Source organism: Tamandua tetradactyla, chromosome 5 (genome assembly GCF_023851605.1).
Source record: "Tamandua tetradactyla isolate mTamTet1 chromosome 5, mTamTet1.pri, whole genome shotgun sequence".
Taxonomy (NCBI): Eukaryota; Metazoa; Chordata; class Mammalia; order Pilosa; family Myrmecophagidae; genus Tamandua; species Tamandua tetradactyla.
In genome coordinates, this window is record NC_135331.1 from 183639430 (window position 1) to 183656867 (window position 17438).

The 17438-nt window shown below is 35.4% G+C and overlaps 1 long non-coding RNA gene across 1 annotated transcript; it reads left to right on the plus strand.

Annotated features, from left to right (window-relative positions):
- Positions 1 to 2850: 2850 nt before the first annotated feature.
- LOC143685144 (uncharacterized) lies at positions 2851 to 7649 on the plus strand. Its single transcript, XR_013176402.1, has 3 exons — positions 2851 to 3216; positions 4004 to 4058; positions 5916 to 7649. It is a non-coding gene; the product is annotated as an uncharacterized LOC143685144 (long non-coding RNA).
- Positions 7650 to 17438: the final 9789 nt, after the last annotated feature.

Sequence of the window (17438 nt, forward strand, 5' to 3'; positions counted from 1 at the left end):
GAAGCATTTTGGAGAAAGCTTGAGATTAAGAGAATGACAAGAGCCAGCGCCCATGCAGCCAGAGACCTTTGGAAATGAAAATACCCTGGGGGAGCTTCATTAAACAGGAAGCCTGGAGAGAAAGCAAGTGGACGTTGCCATGTTTGCCATGTACTTTTCCAGTTGAGAGAAAAATTCTGAATATCATTGGCCTTCTTGAACCAACATATCTTTCCCTGGATGCCTTAGATTGGACATTTCTATAGACTTATTTTAATTGGGACAATTTCACAGCCTTAGAACTGTAAAATTGCAACTTAATAAATTCCCTTTTTGAAAGCTGTTCCATTTCTGGTATATTGCATTCTGGCAGCTAGCAGACTAGAACAACCAGTAAAGTTCAGAACTTTCCTTGCTTAATGGCCACTTCAATATCCTCTTGTATATAAAATACCTTTTCAAGTCTTTTGCCCATTTATCAGCTGGGTTATTCATCTTTTCCTCATCCATTTGAAGATGGTTTTAATATATATTTTTGATAGTAATCCTTTATTATGTGCATAGCAAATTTCATTCCCCACTCTGTTTATTCTTTCATGTTTTTCAATGTCCTTTGACAACACCTCATCATAGTTTTTATTATCCTTACAAAGCAGTTAAATTTAGAAACTTGTCTGTTAACTTTTATGATTTTTATTTATTGTTGAGAACTTATTCCCAGTCCCAAAGATTGTAAAGATATTTTCTTCTAGGTATTTTCTTTGAAGTTTTAAAGTTTATCTCTTCACATTTGGGTTTTACTTCACCTGGAGCTGAAGAAGAGATCCAATCACTGGTCTGTTGGAAAGTAGACTCTCTGGGAAAAAAAGTCATGATATGTAGAATTTGCTAATTTTTATGCTGTAAATATTCCCACCACAGCTATTTTCAAACCACCAATGATTTAATAACATGTTTGCAAAATTCTCGAATATTTAACAGTTGGATGTTTGATCTGGCTTCAGCATGCTGCTAGATCCAAGTATATTTTAGTTTTCCACATGTATAGCCAATTTTCCCAGTATGAATTAGAGAAAATCCATCCTTTCTCTCTCATCTGCAATACTTTCTCTCTCATCTGCGATAGCACTGCTGTCATAAATAATGTTTCCAGACCACGAGTGTTTCTGGACTCTGTTCTGTTTTATGGACTGAATTGCCTATCTTTGTATCTTTAACACCTAGTGTTAATTATAATTCCTTTAAAATAAATCTTGATATCTGGAAGGGTTGATCTTCTTACCTTGTTCTTTTCTTTAAATTTGGCTTTCAATTCTTAGACCTTTGCTCTTCCATGCATATATTTAACAGTCAGGTTGTCAAGATCAACTTTGGATGATAAATAATGTGGTCACTAGAATTGTAGGGCTCTGCCCATGTTTTAGAGGTGTCATAAATCTGACTATAAGCTTCTTAGTGGAAAACATTTATATGCTGTTTAGTTTAGGGTCATAAAGAACAAATTGATTAAACATATGGGCGAGGGTTTTTTTTTTCTTAAATGTAAATTTGTACAAAATCTTGTGTCTTGTTCCACTCAATAAGATTCGGAAATATTCATAAGTCCTTCCTATGTTTCAATAGAGTTTTTTTCTTTTTGGAATATTCATTCAGTGTTAAATACAGAAGAGTTCATTAACCTCTCTGGAATGTCATGTTCAACCTTGAAACACATAAAACATTGTATTGTTAATATAACTTATAGACTGTTTATTAAATGGAGTGGAATTTGCTTACTTAAGTTGTATATACAATACTAATCAGACCTAACTATATAAATTATAGGGACTCTTTTATTAATTCCAAAGTTGTAGAAAGCAGCCTTGTTCTTCTCCTTGCTAGCTGTAAAAGAACATTAAAATGATTGCTTTTTTAGAGTTGAACCCAAACACAACTCAAAGCATGGATTTTCCAGTACATACCAGCTACTAAGTAGAAGCACAGGCTACTTCTTATAGCATTTTAAATTACCTAAGAATTCTTGCACATCTAATGCTTTCTGAGTTTATTTGGCCTTGGAAAACTTTTTGCTTTCCCATGAAACATGTGGTAATGTCTTCTAGAAGTAATATTCTGTAGAATATAGTATAGAAATACTGATAGAAGAAAGGCTGGACAGCATAGCCTTCTGGCAATCCTCCAAGAATATCATTTTCAGAACTGAGATTGTGATCAGGGTGGTGCACTGGAGAGCTCAAGGTTATGTCCTTTGGCAAGAACGTTAGCACAAGTGCTCTTGTCAGTTAAGAATGATACATAAGCTTTAATAATAATTGTATATAATTTTAATAAAAAATAAATGGGATTCAAAATTAATAATCTCTTCAGGAAATTCAGGGATAAGACCAAGGTATTTGTCGAAATGAATATGCACAAAAGTGTGCTGAGAGAAAATTCTGGAATCCTGTTGGCAAGCTGAAAGTTTTCTTCAGTAAATAGTCTGGGTTCACTCTAAAACACGGATAAAGTGAATTGAAGCTTCAAGTACAGCATAATTGTGATAATTTTAACCTGAGAAAAACTTAAAGCCAGGATTATAAACTCATCCTACTCATAATGAAAGTTTCATTAATGTATTCATAAAAGTCTATGTTAACCGATATAATTCCCAGAACAATTTAAGTACAAAATTTACCCTTACAAAACTAAGTGAGTTACTGTGCTGGTTTGAAATGATTTATGTATTATGTATTATGAAAAGCCATGTTTTAATCCTAATCCCATTTTGTAAAGGCAGCTGTTTCTTCTAATCCCTATTCAGTACTGTATGCTTGAAATTGCAATTAGATCATCTCCCTGGAGATGTGACTCAATCAAGAGTGGTTGTTAAATTGGATTAGGTGACAACATGTCTCCACCCATTTGGGTGGTCTTGATTATGGAGTCCTAAAAAGAGGAAACATTTTGGAGAATGAAGGAGATTCAGAGAGAGCAGAGCAGAACGACATAGCCACGAGAAGCAGAGTCCACCAGCCAGCGACCTTTGAAGATGAAGAAGGAAAGCTCCCAGGGAGCTTCGTGAAACAGGAAGCCAGAAGAAGAAGTTAGCAGATGACACTGTGTTTGTCATGTGCCAGTCCAGATGAGAGAGGAACTCTCACTGTGTCCCTTTCCAGATGAGAGAGAAACTCTGTGTTCATCATGTGCCCTTCCACTTGAGAGAGAAACCCTGAATTTCATCAGCCTTCTTGAACCAAGGTATCTTTCCCTAGTTGCCTTTGATTGGACGTTTCTATAGACTTGTTTTAATTGGGACATTTTCTCGGCCTTAGAATTGTAAACTAGCAATTTACTAAATTCCCCTTTTTAAAAGCCATTCTGTTTCTGGTACATTGCATTCTGACAGCTAGCAAACTAGAACAATTATTCTGAATTGTTGGCTATCAGTCATGTATGTGTAAGGAGAATATCTACCAAAAACAATAATTTTGATTTTAGAACCTATCTGCATGGCATTTAAAACATATTTCAGCATAAAGGAAAAGACAGATTTATATTCTCTATGGCAGTCCATGCCTGTCCTCAAATGAGAAAAAGGGCCAAATACACATCTGCTTTATACTGCCCTGGAGATTACACTCTAATTTGGCAGAAGCTAATTTCTATCATGGTTAGCTTTCAAATTATATTTAAAGTACAAATTTAAGATAGGTTATGATACCCAGTTTATCTCATTGGATTCATATAGCAGAGTTCATAATTTTTTTCTATAGAACAAGTGTGAATAATGAAAGAAAGATATTTTTGAAAACTGGTTATAAAGCCCTCATAGTAAGTTTCTGTGTTCTTTATGAAGGGTTTAGTATTATAGAAAAATATGGAAACAACATTCTGTACTTCATAGCATTGTGACTTTTTTGGAGCTGCCCCAGACTTACTCCTGAGTTGTCCAGTTCCTGCTCCCTGAGAACAGACATTGCTGAAACTCTTCTTTTCTCTTTTCTGAAGAAGTTGAGACTTTTCCTTTCTTCCTTTCTCTGCAAAGCATAGATTAGGAAGAAGTATCTCATACAGTATTCACGCAGAGACTGACAGTTCTGGTAAGTGTGTAAAACTCTGTAGAGCTCCCATTGCAGGTTGTCAGTGATGGCACTGGCACCCCTGTTGGTTGCTGCTGCCATGCTCGTCCCTATACTGTTCAGTGGTCATCCACAGATAATCTTCCCCTCTACTTGTTGGAGAGTATGTGTCTGAAAGTCTGTTCTGTAGCCTTGCACCTACTTCTGTAATTCAGCATCCAAATCCATAAATAAATGGTTTGGAATATTGCATATTGCTTTAGGAGTTCCCGGTCTCTAATGTAGAATCGATGTCCTTTCACAAGGATTGATTGAATTCAGGCTTATTCTTGGTACTGAGTCTCCTGTTTTTATACAAATTTCCATATAAACTTTAAAGGTGATTTTTGGTGATCTATATCTACAATATGTTTTGGGGCAAGGACAGATTTTGAGGAAAATAATCAGGTCATTTTTTGTGTCGGAAATTAGAATTATAACGCGAATAACTTTGAAACTAATGAGCTAAAACTTTTCAAATCCACTGAGATAAGTTGTCTTACAGGATGAATAAAATTTGTCCATACATTAAGTTGGACAATTTAAGGAGAGAAAACATCTATAAAAAAGATTTTATAGTTTTAATCCTAAGGTAATTAAATTCTAAATACAAAAATGTTTACATATTTTACCATGTTCCATAAGAATAAATCAGAAATAGAATAGATCAGAATGACCCATAGGGGTCAGTATAAACTTAGAATTGGAAGTGACCATTTTCTGATTAAAGGCATGCCTTTGTCAGTTTGAAGACAGACTTTGATGTTTAGGAAAAAATTTAGAAACTGAGATATACTCTTAAAGGTACATTGGAGGAGTGTAGAAAACTCTCTTAAATTTTTACCTTAATATAGCAAGTGAACAATTTTCTTTCCTCACAAATTTCCTTTTTTTTCTTTCACCTGTGACGTCTAAACCAGTTATTCCCATGACAACCACCTATGTTTATATCAATGAAGTAGATGACTGCAGGATATATAATATTTATTTCAGGCATAGCAGTTATAAATTTAGGGGAGAAAAGACAGATTTTCATTATGTAAATAATGAAGTGGTTAGAGAATTGAGATATGTCTCTAATGTTTAATATATTATTTTATAATCATTGAGGAGGAATGACTGCTTGAAGAAATATTAATGGCATTTTAAAAACACTTTGCATCTCGAGGGCAGTTAGCTAAAACATGTCTGTTAAGCTATTGACCTTACATAAGAGTAGATAAAATGTAATGGAATCTAATAAAAAAAAAAAAGGAATGTATGTTGAAGAACTCCTGTTAAAATAAACCATTCATTGGCCAAAAGTGTTATCACTTTGGCCACTCATCAGATTTTGAAATTCTTATGAAATATGTTATTAAGACTTTTTAATAGATATTTTCTCTCCTTAAATTGTCCAACTTAATGTATGGACAAATTTTATTCATCCTGTAAGACAATTTATCTCAGTGGATTTGAAAAGTTTTAGCTCATTAGTTTCAAAGTTATTCGCATTATAATTCTAATTATTATGCTGCAGAAAGGATACAACTACCTCCCTTTTTAAACTCATCAGATTTTGAAATTCTTATGAAATATGTTACTAAGACTATGTCTAAATCAGTGCTCTCCAGGAGAAATACAAGGTGTGCCACATATGTAGTTTAAAATTTTCTAGTAGCCACATTAAAAAAGGAAAAATAAATAGGTGTATTAATTTTAATAACATATTAAATTTAACCCAATTTATTGAACATATCAACATTCTAACATGAGATTAATATAGCAATTATTAGTGAGGTTTTTTTTTTTTTCTCCTACTCAGTCTTTGAAATCTGGTACACATCATGCCCTTAACAGCACATCTCAATTTGGACCCGCCATTTTCAAGTGCTTGGGAACCACAGGTGGCTGGTGGTTGCCCTATTGGATGGCACTTCCAGACACTGAAGGAGAAGATTGAGGCAATTATCCAGATGATCCAGCTAAACAAGCAAGTAAGCATTGTTTCTTTGCATTATTTATTTACATATTTCAGGATAAAATAGTTTTAAGCCTGTGACAGTTACTCCAAGCATCTCATCTGCTTTATCTTAGTTGAGTTTTGTATAAAAATCAAATCTAAGAGGCTTAAAAGAAGGGCACATGTTTTAAGTTATAAATATATGAATTATGTTCTTTTAGTTTTCAGATTTTCATACTGCTAATATATATTATGAAATTTTCTAGATTGATTTTATGTCAAGTATTCACATATTCCACAATGCAATTTTAGCCACCTTATACTGCTCCTTTTCTTCATCTGAGTTAGATGATCCAGTTTTTTCTCTTTCAGAATTAATTGTAACAACAGGGTAGTCCGGAAGGCCTTTGGCATTTTATGCAGCCTGATCTCAAAGGACTCTAGCCGGTGTTTGTTGAATTTTCACCCAGTTCTTTACACCTCATTCCACCGCCTCCTTTCTCCACCAGAGTTTATAAAACCTATGCAAATTCTTACATAAAGCTGCGATACTTCCATTCTCTTTCTGCTAAGTGATCAAAAACTTTGAGTATTGTTTCTTCACAATTTTTATCCTTTTGAAGATTTGCTTAAATTCAACAATGGTCAAACCAGAAATTCAGAAAGGCTTTCAGGTTGTCCCTAACCCAGTGACTAAGTGGTAGGGTCCTAATTTCTTCATAATGTATCAGAATTTCCTAGTATTAAGATCTGCACATTCTCGAACCCATTTTGCACCATCTGCGAAAATCCTAGGCTAAGCTGCTTGGTGGCATCCAGTTACGTTATTGCTCTATTGATGTGCTCAAGCTTTCTCACCGAGTCCTGGGGTAGCTTAATCATGGAGTAGTAGCTCCCACATACATATGGAGTCCAGAGAATGGATTTTTCCCACCAGATCTCCGTACAAAAGAGTGTGGGGCTAGATGCCAGAGAAGTGCTTAAATCTGGAAACAGGCTTCCAGAGTTTAAATGCTAGAGCCATCCCAACCTAGCTGTGTAACAATTTGGGGTAAGTTCTGTTTTCTGTGCTTCACATTTCTCAGCTTTCAAATGTGGAGAGTAATAGTACCTTCTTCTTAACATCGTTGTGAGGATTAAATGAAAACAAGCAAAGTGTGTAAAACATGCCTGGCCCATGGTATGTGTTCTATAAAAATCAGCTGCTATCTCTAAATAAATCTAGAGACTTCCTCTACTTTGGTCTCCTTGTTCTCTAATCCACCCTCACTCCACCCCAATTCTCTTGATCCTGGTCCATCTCTCAGTCAGATGATTATATCTAGTTTTCTCCCAGATGAAACTCAAAGTGAAATAGGGTGGGGGCTTCTAAGTGAAGCAATTTTACAAGACAAAAAATTAAAACACACAAAACTTTTTTTGTTTGTTTGCTTATATTATCTTATTAAAAGTACAACTCCCAAGCATTGTTTTGTTAAGAGAATCTGTTTCTTTTGTTTATCTTACCAAAGACTCCATCTCAGGAGAAGGTGAGGATGGAGGTATATGACTATCCTAGAAGGACAGAAGTTTTGGAGATTGGTTACTTTAAGCATGATCATTTTGAGAGAAAGAAGAATGGCTAATTCCTCCCAAACGTCCCTTTTCTTTCCTTAATGAGCAAAATACTTTCCAGAAGTGCCCCCCCCCCCCAGCCCCTGGCAGTCTCGTTTTCAGCCCCACTGACAGAAATGTGTTTTGTGTCCTTGATTAAAACAACCCTTGGAAAGGGGAGACAAGAGACCATATCAGACACTCATCAGTATTCTCACATGAGTCTCTGAAAGATAAAGCTTCGGATCTTATCAGAATCAAATTCTGTTTCTTTTACTGGGCCACCTCAATTCTAGAAGGTATTCTTTCCTCCAGACATTTAAAAATTTAGGGTATTAATTATTTCTCAATAATAATAAAGTTACTATAAAATTGTCATTCTACATAGATTATACAAATGATACTAAACAATAAAAATTTTTTATTTTTTCTTCACAATAAGTAGGAGCTTAAGTCACTAGCTTTTCCTAAATTGTAACAAATCACTACTCACCTTCCTTTGTAAGAAATGAAGTTTCTTTGACAGCGTTAAAGCTTCCTTTCTCCAACTTCGCATTTTCTTTGGAAATGGTTGCCAGATTTTACTATCTTCCTTGTGACATTGTACGCCTTAATTAGTTGTTAGTAAGTTTTGATTTCAAGAAGCTACTTTTTCCACTGACAGACTATTATCACGCTAAATATATTCTGAAAACTAAATGTATTTGAGATGAATGGCAAATATAATATAATATTTAAAAGTAATCACACTAAGGGTGTTCAATTACTGGGCAAGTTTCTCTTGCATAATTGAAATGGTACAATGTATGTCAACCCTGTCAAATGAGATATTTTATTCTTTCTACCAGTTTGAAATTTGTTATAATAAGACACTTCACTGCAATATGGTGGAAAATAATTAATATGAATTGCCCATCAATTAAGATAAAATTTATCATAGAATTAAAAAATGATCAGATTAATAAGAATGTGATGCGAATTGTGCCTCCTTGCCCTTCTTAGAAAATCATCCCTGGATGCCCCCCTTTGTTAGTTGGATTGATGGAAACAGTGGGTTTTGGAAAGATCACCAATAGTGCCTGGCACCTACCATTTGCAGGATTGATAAGGGGGTAAAAACTGAATTAAACATCTTCAGGTGAGACACAACATTTCCCCTGACGCACAAACTTCACAATGCCATGTGGTGTTGCAGTAGCTTCAAACATTTAGGTTACTCCGAAGTGATTTGCATTTTCTACCCCTGGATCAAGGATGAAGTTTAACCTGCCATGTAGCCTAGGTCTCCAGGCTCCTCTCGTCATTTCTTCATTTTCCCTTCATCCTTTCCATAAATATTTCTAAATTTCCTTATATGAATGCATACTTCCTTTATTTTCTTCATCCTATTTTTATAATGAAGATATTTAAATGAATAGATTTTTCTCTGTGAAATGCTTTATTCATCTCCTATAGATAGTAGTTTGAAAAGTCTCCCTTTCATTGCTTTCTATGAAGATTTTTATTTCTTTTAAAATTTGCTTTTTGAGCTTAATCTGAATTTCCAAGTGATAAAGATTTCACTGGTTTATTGTCTCATAACAGAGAAATACTATAAAATCTCTTATTCTATCAATTTATGACCAAGTATCAAATAGATTTTTCTAAATGTTACATTGACATAAAAAAGAAAAAGTATATTATAAAGAGTCATAGATCTATTAACATAGGTTTATTAATTCTACTATTCCTCTGTGCTAATTTTTTGTTTACTAAATAATTTCATTATAAATGAGTTCTCTTGACTCTCCCACCATAACTTAAGTTTTAAATCATATTCTTCATGCATTTTTTATAGGTTACTGTATATTTAGGTACTATTTCTTTGATGTGTTCAGGTTGATGATTACATCAACTATATCTTAATATCATCTTGTCCAATGTCTATTGGCTATTCCTGGTTAATCTTAATGTGCTTTAAATAAGGTCATTTGACTTCCTACTCTCCTAGTTGGAGCAATCAGCATTGTTACAATTCTTTTCTCAGTCTCCTATCTCCATTTTTGTTACTTCGTCATTTCTAAGGTTTGAGGCCTATGTTATTTAAATTATTTTCTGCCACCCTCAGCACTGTGTTTTTTTTAGTATTAGTTGTACAGTAAAATATAGCCAGTATACATTTCCAGTATTTGCTGTGGTTTCATCTGCGGTACAGCTACTTTTTTGATTTGGCAAGGTTCTTCTCCATAGATTATTCAAAAAAGGACCCATGATTCCTCATATTTCTTTAGTTTTTGCTTGTTAGAAGCATTTTGCCTTTATATTTGAAAGGTAGTTTGGCTAGAATGAAACTATTGTCAGATCACCTTCTCTTTTCTTAAGGAATATTTAGGAGTTCCTTAGCTTCCCTTTTCTAATTGAATATTTCTGTGAAGAAGTCTGAGGTCAGTCTGAATTTTACCCCTTATCAGTGATCTTATCTTTTTTACCTATATTTTTAAAGAGTGACTTTATTAATTTCATGACCAGTTATTTTACTAGGATATATCTTAGTATTTAATATTCTACATTACTGACAGCATGTTGAACCCTTTCATGGGTAGAGTCAAGGTTTTTTTTTCTTTTCCCTTTCAGGAAAGTGGCCTTGAATTGTCTTTAATTATTTGCTCTTTTCCTTTTCTTTTTTGAAATGCTAATTATTTTTTATGTTGGATCTCTTTTGATTATCTTTTATACATAGTATCTACTTTCAATTCTTTCTAACTCTTTATTTACAGTTTATTTTACTCCATTTTCTTCTACTTGGTTCCAGGGCTCTGCTAATTCACACTTCCTCTCTTTCTGTTATTTCTCAATCTCTTCACTAAGTTATCACACCTATTTTTTCTTTCTTGTTTTAAAATTTATTTTCTGTTTTTCTATTGCAACTATTTTTGCTTTGTGCTCTTGCTTCATAGAAGTTGATTTGTTTGTTTCTTTGTTTAAGGTCACAGTTAACATAGTTTAATCTGTTCTATGGTGTTGTTTTTCTGTTCCATGGTCATCATCTACCATTTGTTCTCTTATTCTTTTTCTTGTTTCTTACAGTACTTTTATACAAATCCTGCACTCATAGTTTTTTGATTTCCCTACTTTAAAATTTCCTGGTTTTGGTAATTAAAGGAGATTTGTGTAGAGAAATTGCCAGGATCATATTTTACCCTATCTATAACTCAGGTATGTTTTTTGTGTTGTTGGTTTCACTTAGATTTTTATTTCTCATTTGCCAGCAGAGATTGTACCCGCCCCAACTCTCACCACCCCTGCTAAGGTTGAGATAGACTGCTTCTCTCCTTCATATAGGGGTTGTTTGCATCAGACTTCAATTAATCCTATTCCTGCTTTTCATACTCAGATCAGGCCCAGAGAAGGCCACTTTTAGTTTTCCTCATTACAGATAAGGAATTTAGGTTTCATCCGTAAGGCCTGCCTTCTCCCCTTGAGAAGCAGATTTGCAGCTTTTTCCCTAAGAGCAATAGCAAAAGCAAAGTTCTCTTTGTTTTTTCCTGAATGTATCCTTCTCTCTTGTCCAGTATTTTTTTCAACCTTTTTGCCAATTTTAATTTGTCTCCTAATTTTACTAGAAATAAGATTGTGTCAGCTATTCCCACCCTTTTCTCCTCATTCTATTGGATGGCTTCCAGGAACAAAATGGGACAAAATGACAACTACTCCTCCCATCTTGAAACTGGATATACAGTGTGGTGAATTGCCTTTCGTTTTAAGCTTTAGCCATTACCCAATGCTTGGATTTTGCACAACATGCTATGAACTTTTCTCCCTGAAATATTCCCAGCACCATCCCCCACAACTCCTTTTATTCAGCTGATACCTACTCATCCATGAAAACTCAGCTTAGGTGCTTTTCCTGTAATAAATTTACCTAACACCTTCCCCTTCTTCCCTTGGCTCTCTGCTAAAATGGCTGCTTATGCATTTTCTGTGTGCCCAGCACAGTTTCCTATCGCTATACTTGCTTCATCATATTCTTAGTCCTTTGGGTTTCTGTTTCCCAGACCAGACTGGGCATCTGGTCCCTTATGCATGTCTGTGTTCTCAGGCTAGAAAAATGTTGTCTGTGATAGATGATCAATAAATCTAACTAAGTGAATAAATAAATGAAGTTAAAAAAATACACTCAGTATTGGTACACTGTAAATCAGTAATCTCACATTCCTGAACAAAAAATAAAATGTTCAATAATTTAAAGTTTTTAGAAAGTTTTATAATTATATACACATAACTATAAAAACATTAGTGATTCATCTCAGGACATAATAGATTTGTGTAAATAAGATTAAGAGTGGATCTATTTATTTATCAGAGATTTCCAGTGCAAGGTTATTTGCTTTTCAAGTTGAAATATGATTTTTGTAACCACCAGTAACTCACCCTAAACCTGTGATCTGTCAGAAAGTGGTGCTATTTCTTTCTTTTTACATCCACATCAGTAATAATTATAGCCATTGGATACTAGCTGACAATTCTTATTCTGCAGCCTATGAGAAATATTATATTATTCATTCTGCAATGAACTAGAAAAGTTAGCTTTTAAGCAAAAAAAAAAAAAGCAAGTATTACTTTCAAATAGAAGAGACTTTGATATTTTAATGTCAAGTTTAAAGAGACAGTATTTCACTTTTATCTCTTTGGGAAACATATCCCTGACATATATCTTTCTCAGTTCTACAAGAGCAAAAACTTCATTGAGCTTTGTTGTTTAATTTATCTATAAACCCTTTGGAAATAAAGGAAGATACATGGAAAAGATCATCATATAATCTTTTGGATTTTTTGGCTTTATTTTTAGCAAAAGGCAGTACTCGATAAACCATAAACTATAAAGAGTTGATATATGAGAATACATTCTAATATTTGATTAAGTAAAGCATATAACAAAACCTAGCCATTGATAGCAATAGTCAAAATTATATTTCATGTTAATTAGTTACACATGGATAAGACCTTCTAATATGTTTTACAAGTACCTCCTTTATTTTCATTTGTTTGTGGAAAAATAGAAGCTAAATGTGTAGGGGTTTTATATAATATTTGACCAAATATAAATGGTACCTAAATAGGAACCTGCCAATATATATGCTGGAGAATGTATTTCTAGATTTTACTCCTAAAAAAGATTGTTATCAACAAAGAAATCAGTTAAAGTTTCTACTTTAACATAAAATTGGTGTATAGATTCTGCTACAACATTTTTATTTTTAAAAACCACCTCCACCAATCCCCAGGGAGCCCTGAATAAATAAATCACTCAATCTTAAATTGTTTAAATATGGCATGTATATGGTGGGGGCTCATGGTGCAGAGAGAGAAGGAGATGGAGGGAAGATAGACCACCAAATTCCCAGAAGTAAAACAAATGGAAAACAGCAATAAAAGGGATACAGCCTTCAAGAAGAAGCAAAAGCAACTACAGTTCTTATAAAATGCAAGCTATCATTGAAATCTACAATAGTGTGAATTACATACTTTTCCTCAAGATAGAAAATAAAACCCAAGAAAGCTATGAGCCCTTTTCAATTATAAAATGATTTCCTGGTTGATATCCTCCTGCTTCATGTGTCCACATTAACTTGCTTGTTCATAAAGAAATCTAGTGGTGATTAAGAGTTCAGTCCTGTTAATGATTGAGTCATATCTCCCTGGTCCTAGGAATGAACTCATTTATAAATGAGATTTTGAAGATACTATTAGTTAAGATGAGGCCAGATTGAATCAGGGTGAGCCTTAATCCAACAGAGCAAGCGTCCTTATAAACCGAAGGCATTTGGACACAACAGTAGGAGCCAGTAAGAGACTGACGTCCACGTGCCGGATGTGGAGATTGTTACGGATTGTCGGCGAGCTTCCATGAGAATGCTGTGGTATTCAGAGAATAAATGATTCTGCTGATACCTTCTTTTTCAGCTTCTAGCCTCCAAAGCCATGAGACAATGAATTCCTGTTATTTAAGCCCCTAGTCTTTGGCGCTTTGTTATAGCAGTCCTGGCGAATGAGAAAATCTCTTGAGAAAATTGTTTAAACAGTTTTGCCTTGGTTTTCTCATTTGAAACATAGGGATAATGATCATATCTATTTCATAAGGCTTTCATGATGATTAAATGCGATAATATATTTAAAGTGCGTAATGGCACACAAAAATGCCCAGAAAGGTCCTGTATTATTTTTTATTACTGTTGTAATAAATTATTACAAACCTAATGGCTGAAAGCAATGCAAATTTATTATCTTACAGTTCTGGAGATCAGAAGTCCAAAATAGGTCTCACTGCTGTAAAGCCAAGTTGTTGGCAAGGCTGTGTCTTTCTGGAGGAGAATCCATTTCTTTGCCTTTTTCAGTTTCTGGAGGCAGCCCTTACCACTCCTTCCTGGCCCTGCCTGACTCTGACCTCGCCTTTGTAGTCATATCTCTTACTCGTGATTCTGTCTTTCCTTTGTGACTACACTGGGCCCAGCTTAATTATCCAGAATAATCTCCCCATCTCTAGAGCCTTACTTCAATAAGATCTGCGAAATCTCTGTAGCAACGTAATGTCACACATTTGCAGGTTCCGTGCATTGGATGAGGCCTCTTTGGGGGACTGTTGTTCAGTCTGTCAAGGAGCTATGATTTTTGACAACAATTACAGAGTCCATCATCACATGGTAGATGGATTTTTTACTTTCTTTCAATCTCTCTAATTTTTGTCTGTGGAAAAAGCACAGTCTTTTAAGACAATATTTCAATACTATTCAAAAGTAAATGACTTGACTTCTGGGCCAAGATGGCAGCTTAACAATGTGTGCATTTTAGTTTGTCCTCCAGAAAAACTACTAAGTAACCAGAAACAGTAAAGAACAGCTCCTGGGCCACGTCAATGACTGAACACACAGCGTACCCCAGTCTGGACCAGCTGGACTGGCTGCGAGCCCCCCCAGAACCGTGAGTTCCCCAAGCTGCAGCTGCCGGTGCCCCTCCCCCACAGGATGCTTCCCAGAGGGGAAAGGAAAGGGACTTTACCAGCAGCAGGGGCTGACCCCAACTAAACGCCAATTGTGAAATTAATTAATAAGTTCTGACTACTAAAAATAGGCCCCCAGCTCAGTTGAACCTGGTCAAAGCAGAGGTCGCTCATTTTTGCCCCAGACCTGAGGGGGCAGGGATGATGGAAAGAAAAAAAAAAAAAGGAAACAGAGGATTTTGTGGCTGTGTTTCTACAAAGGCTTGACTGCCTTTGGATACAGCGGCAGGACTTCTCAGGCTGCAACTGCCTCAAACATAGGCAGAAACAAGGTTGTTTGAGAGCTTGTCTGGAGCCTTTGCCTTCCCCAGGGGAGGGGTGAAGCCCAACTCAGGTGGAATCCCTCCCTCAAGGAATTCAGACCCTAAGGCTTGGTAATTTGAAGCCATTAAAACCAGCCTACAACCTCTCCTCCGTCTCCACCACGTTCCCAGCAGGGAGAGTCTGCCAAAGTTAAAGGTACCACATCATCTTATTCTGGTGGGACCTGCAGGCAGACAAGCACCACATACTGGGCAGAATACGAAAAACAGAGTCTAGAGACTTCACAGGAAAGTCTTTCAACCTGCTGGGTCTCACTCTCAGGGAAAACCAACGCAGGTGACTCTTTCCTCCAGATAGGAGGCCAGTTTGGTCTGGGAAAATCCGGCTGGGGTCTATAATACTTAAGTAGACCCTCCTAAGTGTGGGGGGAAAAAGGTACCATACAAACAGGGCAAGAAACAAGAAAACAAGAACTGAAAAATTCTCCTCTGTTAAACAAAACCTAAGCTAGAGGTTCAGATAAAGCTGAACTGAATGTCAAAGAACAGACAGACAACAAATTCATCCAGCAAGAAAACCCTAGGCAAAAGAAGTGCAAGCAATCTCCAGAATAAACTAATTAATGTAATTAAATGCCTAGATGCCAGCAAAAAATAACAAATCACACTAGGAAAGTTGGAGATATGGCCCAGTCAAAGAAACAAACCAACAATTCAAATGAGCTACAGGAGCTGAAACATTTAATTCATAATATATGAACAGATTTGGAAAACCTCATCAAAAACCAAATCAATGAATTGAGGGAAGATATAAAGAAGGCAAGGAATGAACAAAAAGAAGAAATGGAAAGTCTGAAAAAACAAATCACAGAACTTATGGGAATGAAAGGCACAGTAGAGGACATGAAAAAAACAATGAAAACCTACAGTGGTAGATTTCAAGATATAGAACATAGGATTAGTGAACTGGAGGACGGAACATCTGAAATCCGATAAGAAACAGAAACTATAGGGGAAAAAATGGAAAAATATGAGCAGGGACTCAGGGAATTGAAGGATAATATGAAGTGCACAAATATACGTGTTGTGGGTGTCCCAGACAGAGAAGAGAAGGGAAAAGGAGGAGAAAAACTAATGGAGGAAATTATCACAGAAAATTTCCCAACTTATGAAAGACTTAAAATAACAGATTCAAGAAGTCCAGCATACCCCAAAGAGAATAGATCCAAATAGAAGTACTCCAAGACATTTATTAATCAGTATGTCAGAGGTCAAAGAGAAAGAGAGAATCCTGAAAGCAGCAAGAGAAAAGCAATCCATTACATACAAAGGAAGCCCAATAAGACTGTGCATAAATTTCTCAGCAGAAACCATGGAGGCGAGAAGACAGTGGGATGATATATTTAAATTATTAAAAGAGAAAAACTGCTAACCAAGAATTCTATATCCAGCAAAATTATCCTTCAAAAATGAGGGAGAAATTAAAACATTTTCAGACAAAAAATCACTGAGAGAATTTGTGTGCAAGAGACCAGCTCTGTAAGAAATACCAAAGGGAGCACTAGAGACAGATATGAAAAGACAGAAGAGAGAGGTGTGGAGAAGAGTGTAGAAAGGAAGACTATGAGTAAAGATAAAATGAAGGAAAATTAGATATGACATATAAAATCCAGAAGGCAAAATAGTAGAAGAAAGTACTACCTGTGCAGTAATAACACTAAGTGTTAATGGATTAAACTCCCCAATCAAAAGACATAGACTGGCAGAATGGATTAAAAAACAGGACCCATCTATATGTTGCCTCTACTCAAAGGACATGAGGACAAGGACACAAATGGACATTTGCACACCAATGTTTATAGCAGCATTATTTACAAGTACCAAGAGATGGAAACAACCAAAATGTCTATCAACAGACAGGTGGCTAAACAAACTGTGGCATGTACATATGATGGAATATTATGCAGCGGTAAGACAGAATAAACTTATGAAGTATGTAACAACATGGATGGACCTTAAGGACATTATACTGAGTGAGATTTGCCAAAAACAAAAGGACAAATACTGTATGATCTCACTGATATGAACTGACATTAGTGAACAAACTTGGAATATTTTGTTGGTGACAGAGACCATCAGGAGATAGAAATAGGGTAAGATATTGGGTAATTGGAGCTGAAGAGATACAGATTGTGCAACAGGACTGAATATAAAAACTCAGAAATGGACAGTACAATACTACCTACCTGTAATACGATTATGTTAAAACACTGAATGAAGCTGAATGTGAGAATGATAGAGGGAGGAGGGCTGGAGGCATAAATGAAATCGCAAAGAAAAATAGACGATAAAGATTGAGATGGTATAATCCAGCAATGCCTAGAGTGTATAATGATAGTGACTAAATGTACAAATTTAAAAAATGTTTTTGCATGAGGAAGAACAAAGGAATATCATCACTGCAGGGTGCTGAAAATTGATGGTAATTAATATTTAAAAATTACAACTTATGTGTGAGACTCAAACAA